This window comes from Lactuca saligna, chromosome 2 (genome assembly GCF_052625555.1).
Source record: "Lactuca saligna cultivar CGN05327 chromosome 2, ASM5262555v1, whole genome shotgun sequence".
Taxonomy (NCBI): Eukaryota; Viridiplantae; Streptophyta; class Magnoliopsida; order Asterales; family Asteraceae; genus Lactuca; species Lactuca saligna.
Window position 1 is genome coordinate 14028430 of NC_136418.1, and position 12775 is coordinate 14041204.

The following is a 12775-nucleotide window of genomic DNA, read 5'->3' on the forward strand; positions in this document are numbered from 1 at the left end:
ACCTTAAAACATATTTGTTTTATTAAGGTCATAACATGAAGGCTAGTTCCAATACTATACGCTCTCCCTGTCAAAAGATTCTGGGAACCAAACACGACTTTAGCAAACTAGTTGCTAGGCCGTGAATCCACATTAAAGTTATATGATCATGTATACCCAATAAGTTATCACCTTTTGTTTAGAACAATGTGTTATTGATTATTGCTATAGTTAGATCCTGTAGTTGTGCCACGCTATATCAGCTTAGTAAATTCGTTCTGTTATAGTATCTTAGTATGTTCTTTTTGTTATCATGTATTGTATCTTCCTCCTTGTTTCTCTTTATAGTATGCCCTAGTATTTTGTATGAACTGAACCCCTAAACTATACTTCTTATATTTTACTAATGATTTACCTGAACTGTTATTGAAAAGACTCATTTTACTACTAAGTTATGCTTGTACTTTAAAAATGGAGTTTTGTTAAACTAAAAAGTAACATAACTTTAAAAGAGTTTTTGAAATGTTTTGATCACTTATTAAAGACATAAGCAACCTTTGAAAGATTTTTTAACCAACAATTACACAATTATCAATTGTGTTCAACTTGTATTCCCCCTTAAAAGCATTTAAAATGGTTTAAAAGATTGATTACGGGGTATGAAGTCACCTGATGTGGGTGATTCAAACGAATAAGGGCGTAAAGATGAGAAGTTTCACGAATGAAGTCCTGAGGCTTAACAAACCCTAATTAACATATAATGCCATAAATATAGGGTTTAGAAGCAACCAAATGCAAGGAAACACCTCACGGGACTAGGAAACACTTTGACCAAGTGTTGGAATCACATGTGATTCAACTAAGGGATGTTTAAGGCCAAAAAAATGTGTTTACGGCCAGGGTATAAACTCATGGCCGTAAACTCAAGGAAAGGGGCATAAGAGGGTGTTTGAATGCTAAGGAAACTTGAGGGACCATTGCTCTTTACTAGGATGATCAAAACCAATGTTTTGAAGGGTGATGAGGTGTTTACAGACAGGCCATAAACCCTATGGTCGTAAACTCTCCAAATGGTCAAATTTTGGGTCTTAAAGGCAAGGAGTTTCAAAAATGTTCTAAGGTCTGGCAAGGGTCTAGGAGTGTTTAGGGCTCAATACATCATACTTACAAAGGTTTACGACCAGGGTGTAAACCCTTGTCCGTCAACTCTCTTTGATGTTGAGTTTTATGATATTTCAAGGCCATAATTTAGTGTTTAACATTCACTACTATATGATAGATGGAATACTCACACTTTAGAGTGCCTTTGAGGAGTTTTTGGCCACCAACAACAAGTGTATGTTCTTGGTGTTCTTGGTGAAACTTGAAGAGCTAGCAAATGGAATGATTTCATGGATGGAATCATGGAATAATACTAGATAATGAGATGTATCAAAAAATCAAGGAAGAACACTTACAAGTTTTGAAGATCTAGAATGAAGATTGGGATGATAGTTGAGAGAGAAATTGAGTGTTCTTGAGGTTGGAATGAGATAATGAATGAAAAGTGAAGGAATATGAGACTTAAGGAGGGAGTTTATGACCCACCTTGAGTTTACGGCTGTAAACTCAAGTGTTGTGGCCGTGAAATCTAAATGATGAGGTTAATGCTTGATTTGTTGAACAATGTCTCTAGCAGGTACATTCTAACACCTATTCCTTAAGTGCACTAGGCTAAAACTCCTTAGAATGACCTTTAACAAGGCTAGAAATCATTAAAAATGAGTCTGACACTCAGTTGAGTTGACTGACTGAGTTGTCAAAGTAAAAAAATTTCGGTTGTCACATCTTGATACTAGGTCGATTCGGAATTCGATTTGTCGTTCTGGGGGTATTCCAGGAAGATCTTCTGGAATCACGTTCGGGAAGTCACACACCATTGGGATGTTATAGATGCTTGCTTCCTCTTTTGTTTTATCCACCACATGAGCAAGGGATGCGTAGTTCTTCTTTTGTAGACACTTTTGCGCTTTGATACTCGAGATAAGGCGAAGGTTTGCGTCGGGTTTATCCCCATAGATTATTAGGGTTTCATGATCAGGAAGATGAAGGCGAACGACCTTCTCGTGACACATAATATCGACATGATGGGGTCTTAACCAATCCATGCCGATGATCACATCAAAACTTCTAATATTTACAGGGATCAAGTTCATTTGGAAGGTGTGGTTGTTTAGAGTTAGTGTACACCCTACGTAGATAACCCTAGTTGATTTAGTCTTCCCATTAGCCATTTCCATCGTGAAGGCTTCATTAAGCTTCGGGAGTTGTTGTTTTAGTAAATGTTTGAACTTATTAATCATAAAACTTCGCTTCACTCCGCTATCAAATAGGATGCATGCATACGAGCTGTTAAGTAGGAACGTACTGGTAACAACAGATAGGTCCTGCACTGCTTCACCCTGACCCATCATCATCACTCTCCCAATGGTTCCTGCCCCTTGATTGTTCTTGTTGGGATAGTTTCGCCTGAAGTGCCCGGTTTTCCCACATCGGTAATAGGTATAGCTGGCTCCAGCATTGGTGTTGGTTTGATAGTTGTTGTTGTTGTTGTTCGTCATCTGGCTCTGTTGAAGCTGAATCCTGCAATACTTTGTTGTATGGCCATTCTGATTGCACCTTGTGCAATTCATCTGTCTGCACTCCCTGTGATGGTGGAAGTTGCATTTTCCACACTTGGGGAGATTTCCTGAGTAATGCTTCGAAGCATTTGGCATGGATGAGGCTGGAGCATGTGTTGGGTTGGTTGTTTGTGTTGTAGCATGGACAGTCACAGTTTGTTGCTTCTTAGATGATTCCGAGTTTTGTTTCCCCTTTCTCTTATTGTTTCTCCCTTTCTTGCTCTATTCTTCCTTCTTACCTCCGCTTCCACTATTTTGGCACCCTTCTTATTTCCATGATCATAGAGTTTCTTGGCTAGTCTCTTGGCGCTATAAAATGTCTCAGGGTTTTCCGCAATGACATTCCCTTGGATAGGTGCAGTCAAACCCCAGATAAACCTCTCAATGTTTTTCCCTTCTGAGGTGATCATTCCAAGACACAGAAGAGATAGCTCACTAAACCCGGATATGTATGCGTCGATAATGGAGTTTTGAACCGTGAGGTTCCATAACTCTTGTTCCATCTTCTGAATTTCACCTCTAGGACATTATTCTGCTAACATAATCTCCTTCAGCTCTTCCCAGGGCATCGTGTTTTCCACCGGGAGCATCATGGCCTCTATGTGGCCATTCCACAAGGAGAGGGCTTGATCAATGAATGCGCAGGCTGCGAACTTGACCTTACAATCATCCGGACACCCGCATATTTCAAAAACAGATTCTACTTTCTCGATCCATCGCTTCAGGGCTATGACGCCTCCTGTCCCATTAAAGATCTGAGGTTTGGCATAGGTGAAATCTTTGTAGGTTCATAGTCGTGCGGATCTATGGTTTGTTCCTTGATTTGTGCTTCCAGTTACCTATCCGTTGCCTTGTCTGTTGTTTCCATTGCGAATCTACGCGAGTGCTGCAGTGACCTCGATGAACACCGTTGCCTGGAACAACCAAGTTCATTTCTGGAGTTGACGGCTCGGGGTTTCCATGGGTGGGTCGTTGAGGCATCCTTCTGTTAGGGAATGGAAAGATGTTGAGTGCCTATTGTTTTGCGAGTTAGGAATTTCCATAGGCTAGGTGTATAGTGTGTATTTAAGTAATTTCATGCATTAACATAAAACAAGGAAATAAAACACATAGCAGATAACAACGTCATGATAAAACATAAATCATTTTCATTAATACTAATATTTTTGATACATGAAAATTTTCCAGAAGGCATACAGTACATAGAAATATAAAATCCGGCAGCATGACGACCCTATGAGTAGTGTAGTCACTTAAACATAGAGTCGATAGTACATAGTATAGTACACCTAAGAGAAACCTAATACTGATAAGATGTACTACTGATCCCGAACATACTGAGAAGTGCCTAATGGTGGTAGCGAAGTCATATCCCAAAATGTTGTGCCAACAACTGAGCCATCTCGATCATCTCTCTGATGACCTCATCCTTTTCCTGCTCAGCTTGCACGACTCGTGCCTCCATAGCAAATAGCTGCTGCCGAAGTGTGGCAACCTCTGCTTCTAGAGAGCAATCCTCACCAACGGGATTCCATGGTGGAGTAGGGTGGTCCTAGTGTTCCTTGTCAGTAGGTGGTTTGACAGGGGCTTCATCTGTTTCCCTATCCTCCTCCATGTCTTCATCAGCCCTATCAAACTCATAGTCTGTATCAATGTACTCGTCGGGCCCCAAGCCGGGGCTCTACCTAGTTCTTCTTCAGGATTCTCCTCAAGCAGCCCATGAGCCACTATGGCTTAATAAAAATTTACTCCTTGCGGATCATCTTTCATGGTGATTACATGAGGGCGCAGGAATAAGTCATGTTTTGATTATTCCTATAGTAAATTTTCATTATTTAGGTTTGCGTTCCTTAGGGTTATTGGAGAGTGAGGTAGGGTTTTCAATTCATTTCCCCCTACAACTACTCCCGAACACATGTTAGTCATATTCTGAATAAATATAGTTGACTAGGCTATATTTATCCCTAATATGACTACATAACTGCCCAGGTTTAATCATAGTGTTCAATTTCCTCCAGAAGCTTTTATTAAATATCGTTAGGCTATTATCCTAATATACACACATAAGTGTGAAAATTTTGTTTTGTTCAGAGTTATTTAGTCCCATTGTGTTTATAGTTGCATATCATGTGTGGTTAGACATGCTAGTTCGCTATAAACATTGCTCTGATACCAACCTGTCACACCCCCGAACCAGACGGCGGAAATGTACGGGGGCTCGTGTGACTAACAATTGAATTATCATCACAACGAATACACATGAAACATAACACATTCATCACCAAAATTACATATAACAACCAAAATTGTTTACACCAAGTACCTTGTTAAAAATACATAAGTTCAAATTGTTAAAAGTACGATAAGTGATGTTACATAAAACAAAACCATACACGCTTGCAAATCTTCGAGCTTAACGATTACCTGAGAATACAAGTTATTTTGAAAACTATCAACATATATGATGTTGGTAAGTTCATAAGTATGGTTGAATAAAAGTCTTCATATCTTTCATAAAAAGCCAGGAAATCCGATGTTTTCTGTAAAATGTCTGAAAATGATGTGAAAATCAAGTATATAATGCAGGTGTGAATTTCATAGTTGTAACGTATGTGAATGTAGTTTAGATTTCCTTGTATTGTAAGTAAATGATAATTGTATATTGATATTTCCCCCAGAAAATTCGATATTTTCTGATTTGTAACAATGTTGAGGTTCTTGTATCGTTAAATAAGTTGTTTTGTATTGACGCAATCGAAGGGTTAATCTCCGAAATGTTAAATTTGACATTGAATTCCAATATGAGCCGTTATAACCATGCATGATAATGACTAGGTTGCCCATCTTGGCATTTTTCCAAATGCCGGTATTGCTCAAGATTTTGTCGCCCTAAACTGACCTAGTCTAGCTGTAGCGAGCAGCTAACGCGTGGGGGGTCACCATGTATAGATCTATACACAAACTCCTGATTTCCCTCCAGGAAACTCTAATTATAACTACAGGCTACGATTGTACACTCAGAGGTGCAAACCAACAAGTCTCACTAGATTCTCAACCCTTTGTACTATGTTTAATGTTTACGTGTATGTTGTATGTTTTCATATTCAAAAGTTACATGTATATAAGTATAGGAAGTTCAATGATTACGCAAAGGTATAGTTTACGATCTACTAGCATGTGAAATCCATTCCAAGCTCAATTAGCATGTAAATGGACCACAAGGGCCTAATAACATGTAAGAGGGTAATTTGGGCCCAATAGACATGTAAATGGACCACGAAGGCCCAACAAACATGAAACCCATAACACAGGAGCAAACTAACATGCAAATGGGTCGCAAGGCCCAATAAACATGTCATGGAAAAGTATTCGGCTCAATATCCACATGAATGGGCCCTGAAGGCCCATTGGCCATATAATGTGAATATTAGACCCAATAAAATAGTTAACGATGTATTTCATCCATTCGTATTTGTTTCGTTGTTTGTTTTAGTTCGAGGTTTACCAGATTTATGATAAACAGTCTCCCTTTTGTAAACACAACTTTTTTGGCCGATAATCATCAAATTTTCAATTAAGGTTCAAAGTTTTGCAAAAATAATACTTTAGTCCATAATTTATAAAAAATTGTAATCTTGTCCCAAATGTTTGGAGTTTCACGGATTTAGTCCAAAAAGTTATATTATGACATGTATACCCCAATTTTGTAGAAAATTACATTTTCAGCCCCTTGTTTGTAAAAATTGTCATTTCTGGCCCATTTTTTGATAAATGTTATATTTTTGGTCCAATTTAGAAATAAATGTTACTTTCACCCCAAAATTTGGTTTATTTATATTTAAGACTCAAACTTTGGCCTAATAACATTTTTATCCTAAAAAACTTCATTTTTTCGCAAATTTAGGCCTAAACCGTGAGGCCCAAATGTTTAGTCCATTAAGCTTAAATTTTCATTTTGCCCCTTTTTAAAGTATGTTTATCATAAAAATCCCTTTTTATATATGTAGGACCTGTTTAGTCCCTATAAAATATAGTTTTTTCTTTTTACCCTTATCTTTTGTTGTCTTGACAATTTTGACCCTTAACAAAGTTTTTGCCTTAAATTTTTATATCTTAAACATATAACACTTTTAACTTGATAGTTTGATGTATAAGGTGTCATAGTTCATGGATCTTAACTCAATGTTACTTAAAAATCCGTGATTTGCGAAGATCTAACATATTTTTACAACATAAACTAAGAATTTACACAAGACATGCATATAACACATAAATCTACACATTTTACTTGCATTCTCCCCTAAAAATAATATGAAAACTAAAAAAAGGGGGTATGAAATCACCTTTGCTTGATGTTTCGGCTTTTGAAGAAAGATGAAGAGATTTTTTATCCTAGTAGGTTTTCTTGAGTCGATCTCGAAGTTAAGAAGGTTTCTAGGAGTATGATCACCAAAAACTTGCTTAAAGGAGTGATCTAACGTGAGAATGAAGTTATATAACTTGGGTGTGTAAAGCCTTAGCAAGAAATGATGATTTTCTTGTGAAATACCTCTTGAAACACAAGCAAATTTCGAGATTCTTGATGGAAAGAGGAGGATGATTCTTGAGAGTGTTAGAGAGAGTTTGATGTAGTGTATGTGTGTGTGGTTACCTTTGACCGTGAGTAGAAGAGGAGAGTGGAGAGAAGAATGAGGTGAATTTGCATGGAAATATGAGATAGCTTGCCTTGTTACATGGTCAGTAATATGGAGGTGGCACCTCCAATGTCAACCCCCCCTTCCATTTCATTTTTCATTTTTTTTGTTTAATTGATGTTGGGCCGATATTTTTGAGCCAAGGAGTGGGAATGGAATAGTTTGAGCCCATTAACATTTAGTTAGGATTTTTAGAACCTAAACATAAAATTTTTAGCCCATTGGGCCCTTGGAAGCACTTACGGCCCAAATAGTATAAAAGGGTGGGTTTATGGCCACTAAGGTTAATTGGATTAATTATGGCCCAATAAGGCCCATTAGGGTTAGAATGAATCATTCTAGGCCTAAATGGTCCAAAATGTTATATATTTGTGATTTGGGTACATTTAGAATCCAAATAGGGTTTCTAACCCCAAAATGGTTGAATTGGATGCTTATTGGTCCATTAGGCCCCATAAGGAAATCCTAGTCCAATGTGGACTTAAACCATGGTTCTTATTGTTTTACACTCTTTGATGAACATGAATGGTGAATTTAAATGAGAATTGTGTGAGATTTACTTAGGGTATATGTTTTACAATAGTTGAATGGTTACATAGGAATTGAATGTCCTAGCTAAAATGCTAGTTGTGATAGGTAGGTACTTTCTATCGATACGCTTGGATCTACCATGATCTCTCGGTTCCTTGGTTAAGGCACCACCCCTTCATTCTCGCAGAAAATATCCACGGTCTCCTTTATAGAAGGAATGAATCCAAGGTCTCCAATGAAGTACTTCAACCATATCCCCTCCTTTGCTGCTTCACTTGCTGCTATGTACTCTGATTCGCACGTTAAATCAACTACAGTCTCCTGCTTGGAACTTTTCTATGTCACTGCTTCTCCATTCAGGGTAAATATCCAACCCGAATGAGAGCGGAAATTATCTCTGTCGGTTTGAAAGTTGGCATCACTATACCCTGTCACTCTCAAGTCATCACTCCCACCGAGGGTAAGTACCTAGTCCTTAGTCCTTCGCATATACTTAATAATGTTCTTAACTGTAGTCCAATGTGCTTTACCAGAGTTTCTTTGATATCTACTGACTATGCTTAAAGCAAAGGCCACATTAGGGGAGTACAAGTCATATCATACATGATCAAACCAATTGTGGAAGCATATGATATATGACTCATTTCGGCTATCTCATCCTCTGTATTTGGACTCTGTGTCTTACTCAGTTTGGTATTGCCTTGGATAGGTAAGTCACCTTTCTAGGAGTTCTCCATGCTGAAACGTTTCAACAACTTGTCCAAGTAGGTGATTTGACTAAATCCTATTAGTCCTTTACTTATGTTTCTCAATATCCTTATCCCTAGAATATAAGCAACTTCTCTAAGGTCCTTCATAACGAAACACTTCCCAAGCCAGGTCTTAACCTCCTGCAAGGTTGGGATGTCATTTCCTATGAAAAGTATGTCATTTACATACAACACCAGAAAGTTAACTATACTCCCACTAGATTTGACATACACACATGACTCATCCTCGCTTCTCGAAAATCAAAACTCTTTGATTTTCTCATCGAAACAAACATTCCATCAATGAAAGGCTTGTTTCAATCCATATATGGATTTCTCAAGCTTACACACTCTATTAGGGTACTTTGCATTGACAAAACCCTCTGGCTGACTCATTTAAACATCTTTAGCTAAGTTTCCATTAAGGAAAGCAGTTTTGACATCCATTTTCCATATTTCATAATCATGAAATGCAGCTGTGGCCAACATAACCCTTATAGATTTAATTTTCGCTACTGGTGAGAAGGTCTCATCATCATCAACTCCATGAGTTTGAGTAAAGTCCTTCGCAACCAGTCATGCTTTATAAGTGTGTACTTTCCCATCCATGTCGGTCTTCTTCTTAAAGATCCATTTGCACCCGACTGTCTTACGACCTGGTACATTGCCTACCAAGTTCCAAACTTGATTGTCATACATGGACTGAATCTCGCTTTCCATAGCCTCTTTCCATTTTATAGACTTAGGGCCTGTCATGGCTTCCTTTTCTTTGTTAGGTTCATCCAGATTTACTAGTGTGCTATCACTGATAAATGTGTCACCCTCAGATGTTATATGAAAACTATATAACACAGGTGGAACACTAACTCTACCGGAGCACCTTGGAGGTACGGACTTGTCAATTGGTTCAATCAGAGTTTCCTCCTCGGGTTAAGTGTTAGTGTTTGAGGTTCCTTCATCGATTAACTCTTGAAGCTCTTTAAGGTCAATTTTCCTCCCACTATCCTCTTGGCATATGAGTGCTCTCTCTCTCTCTCTCTCTCTCTCTCTCTCTCTTTCTTTCTCTCTATCTCTCTCTCTCTCTCTCTCTCTTTCTTTCTCTCTATCTCTCTCTCTCTCTCTCAAAAGACTCCTCTCCTCGCAATGAAGACAACATTGCCACTCGGTCTATAGAAGAGATATCCAAAGGATTTCTGTGGGTAGCCGATGAAAATACATCACTCACTCCGTGGTGCGAGCTTGTCGTGAGTTTCTTTTCTCACAAAAGCCTCGCAACACTAGACTTTAACGTGGTGTAATGTAGGAACTTTACCTATCCACATCTCATGAGGTGTTCTAGAAACCTTTTTGGTAAGGACTAGATTAAGAATATGGGCGGCCGTCTCTAAGAAATACCCCCATAATGATATAGGTAACGAAGCTCAACTCATCATGGAACGAACCATGTCTAGCAAGGTTCTATTCCGCCTCTCAGCCACACCATTAAGCTGTGGTGTCCTAGGTGCCATTAATTGTGAAACAATTCCACATTCCTTAAGATAGTCAAGGTACTCGATACTAAGATACTCTCCTGCATGATTGGATCATAGCATCTTTATCTTCATGCACAATTGATTCTCCATTTCTTTTTTAAACTCCTTGAACTTTTCAAAAGTTTCTGACTTATGCTTGATTAAGTAGACATAGCCATACATACTGTAATCATCGGTAAAAGTCACATAGAAGCGATTAGCATCCCTTGTGGCGGTTCAAAATGGTTCATACACATCAGTGTGTATGAGGTCCAACAAACCTTCACCCCTTTCACACATACCAATGAAGGGTGACTTGGTCATCTTTCCAACTAAACAAGAATCGCAAGTGTCATCCAACTTCAAGTCAAATGACTCCAAGACTCCATCCTTTTAAAGTTGGGCTATGCGCTTCTTTTCGACATGTCCAAGATGAGAATGCCACAAGTAAGCCTTGTCCAAAACATTGGACGAATCAATATTCAACATATTATTTCCTAAGTTATCTACAACCATCATAGTTTCATACATACCATTAAAAGGTAATGCTTCAAAATAAAATACACCATTATAAAAGGCATTAATAGTACCAACTTCCTTATTGAAAGAAAAGGTAAAACCTTGTTTATACAAACTATGAAAGGAAATAATATTTCTTGCCATATCAGCCAAGTAACAAAAATTATTCAAATCTAAATTTAAACCATTACTAAGCAATAAAGAATAAACTCCAATATTGGTTACATGCGACACTTTCCTATTTCCCATGATTAGGTTTATCTTCCTGTGCTCCACATCCTTACTTCATTTTAGTCCCTAAAAAGGATGGCTTGATCTTACCATCCTTTATATCCTGCAAGTACTTAAGGCAGCTTCGTTTCTAGTGCCCTTTTTCATGATAGTAGAGGCACTCTACTTCCTTCAGATTGGAAGAGGGATTAGCAGAACCAACCTTTGTCCCACTAGAAGAGGATCCATCAAGAGAATTTCCCTTGCGGATCTTGGAGGGAACCTTCCTCTTCTTTCCCTTCCCATGTCCAATTGCCAAAACAGGAGCAGAAGAAGTAGTAGTAGGAGTAGACATAACCGAATTGCCTTTAAAGTTGCTTTTTGCAGTTCTTAGAAGGCCTTGAAGGTTGCTAAGAGTGACCTCCTCCTTGTTCATATGATAGGTCATACGAAACTGATCATAACAAGAATGTAAAGAGTATAGAATAATATCTATGACCAAATCTTCATCAAAATTGACATTCAATTTTTAGCAAGCGGTCCACAAATCTTTGCATCTTTTTCAAGTGGGCTATGATGGGTTCTCCATCCTTTATTTTGGTTGTTATCATGGAGGAAATGATCTCATACCTCTCCTGCCGAGCACTTTGGTATCTTTTCATCAAATCTTGATACATTTCAAAAGGATAGTAGTCCTCATAGGACTTTTGTAGCCCAATAGTCATGGTAGCTATCATCAGACACGACACCTTTGTTGCATCCCTCTCATGAGTAGTATGTTCAACGATTTGTTGAGGAGTAGAAATAGTGATGTCAATCTCCTTGAGTTCTTTATCTAGGACATATTCTTTGTCCTCATAGCGAATAACTATTCAGATGTTTTGAATCTAGTCATTGAAGTTCAAGCCATCGCAAATGAACCTCTCACATAGGTTCATGAGGGAGAAAGAGCCTGAAGGGATTCAGTTTGAAGCATTGTTTGGGGTAGCCATCTGAAAAAGAAGAAGAACAAAGTTTAAATTAGATGAGAGTCCTTCATATAAGACCCAAATGAAATATTATGGTTAGGACCCAACATAATATTCTACAATTGCAAAAAGGGATGCCATCATCCAATTGTAAAATATTTGATATTCATTGAAATTTTCAATGTCATGTTTAAATCTCGATTGTGCCATTCAAGTTTGTGACTGGGATGCCGATGATCACAAACAAGGTGTGAATAACCATGCAAATTAGCTTGGTACACCCAATGTTACAAATCACCTAATCAATGTGACGATTAACCACACACGCTCCATTAATCTATGATTAACATCAAGCTACCCTTTGCCACACATTGCCAGTCCCAGATTAGTGTGCCGGTTAACCACACATGCTCCACTAACGAATTAACAAAGTGCAAAGTGTAATTTCATGGATTAGCACCATTTTTCACATTTTTCATAAAGTAACTAAGATTGGGAATTTAACAAAAACTTAGTTACTTTATAATTATCACTCTACTTTTAATGAGAATTAGTGTCCTATCCTACCCGTTTGGCTAACGACCCTCCACCAGTCAAGGCATGGGTGGCTCAACCATTTTGGGGGCTCAAAGCAAGCCAAAAATTTGGGGCCCTTTGGCCTTTGCTATACTCGGAAGATGAATATGTCGCAAAAATCAAAATCGGTAGAAGAATGCAATGTCATTTTAGTTTCATGAATGCAACGATTGTTGATTTATTCTTCCGCTTCATTTATTTTGTGGTTACCGGATTGGATTTTTTAATGGACTAAACTTTTGGACTTTAAAGAATATTATGGGGCCCCTTAGAATTGGGGGCCCTAAGCCCTTGCTTAAAAAAGTTCAACATAGAGCCGGCCCTGAGTCAAGGAAGCGGTGGGTGAGAGTGGACACCCATTAAACCACCATTTTATAG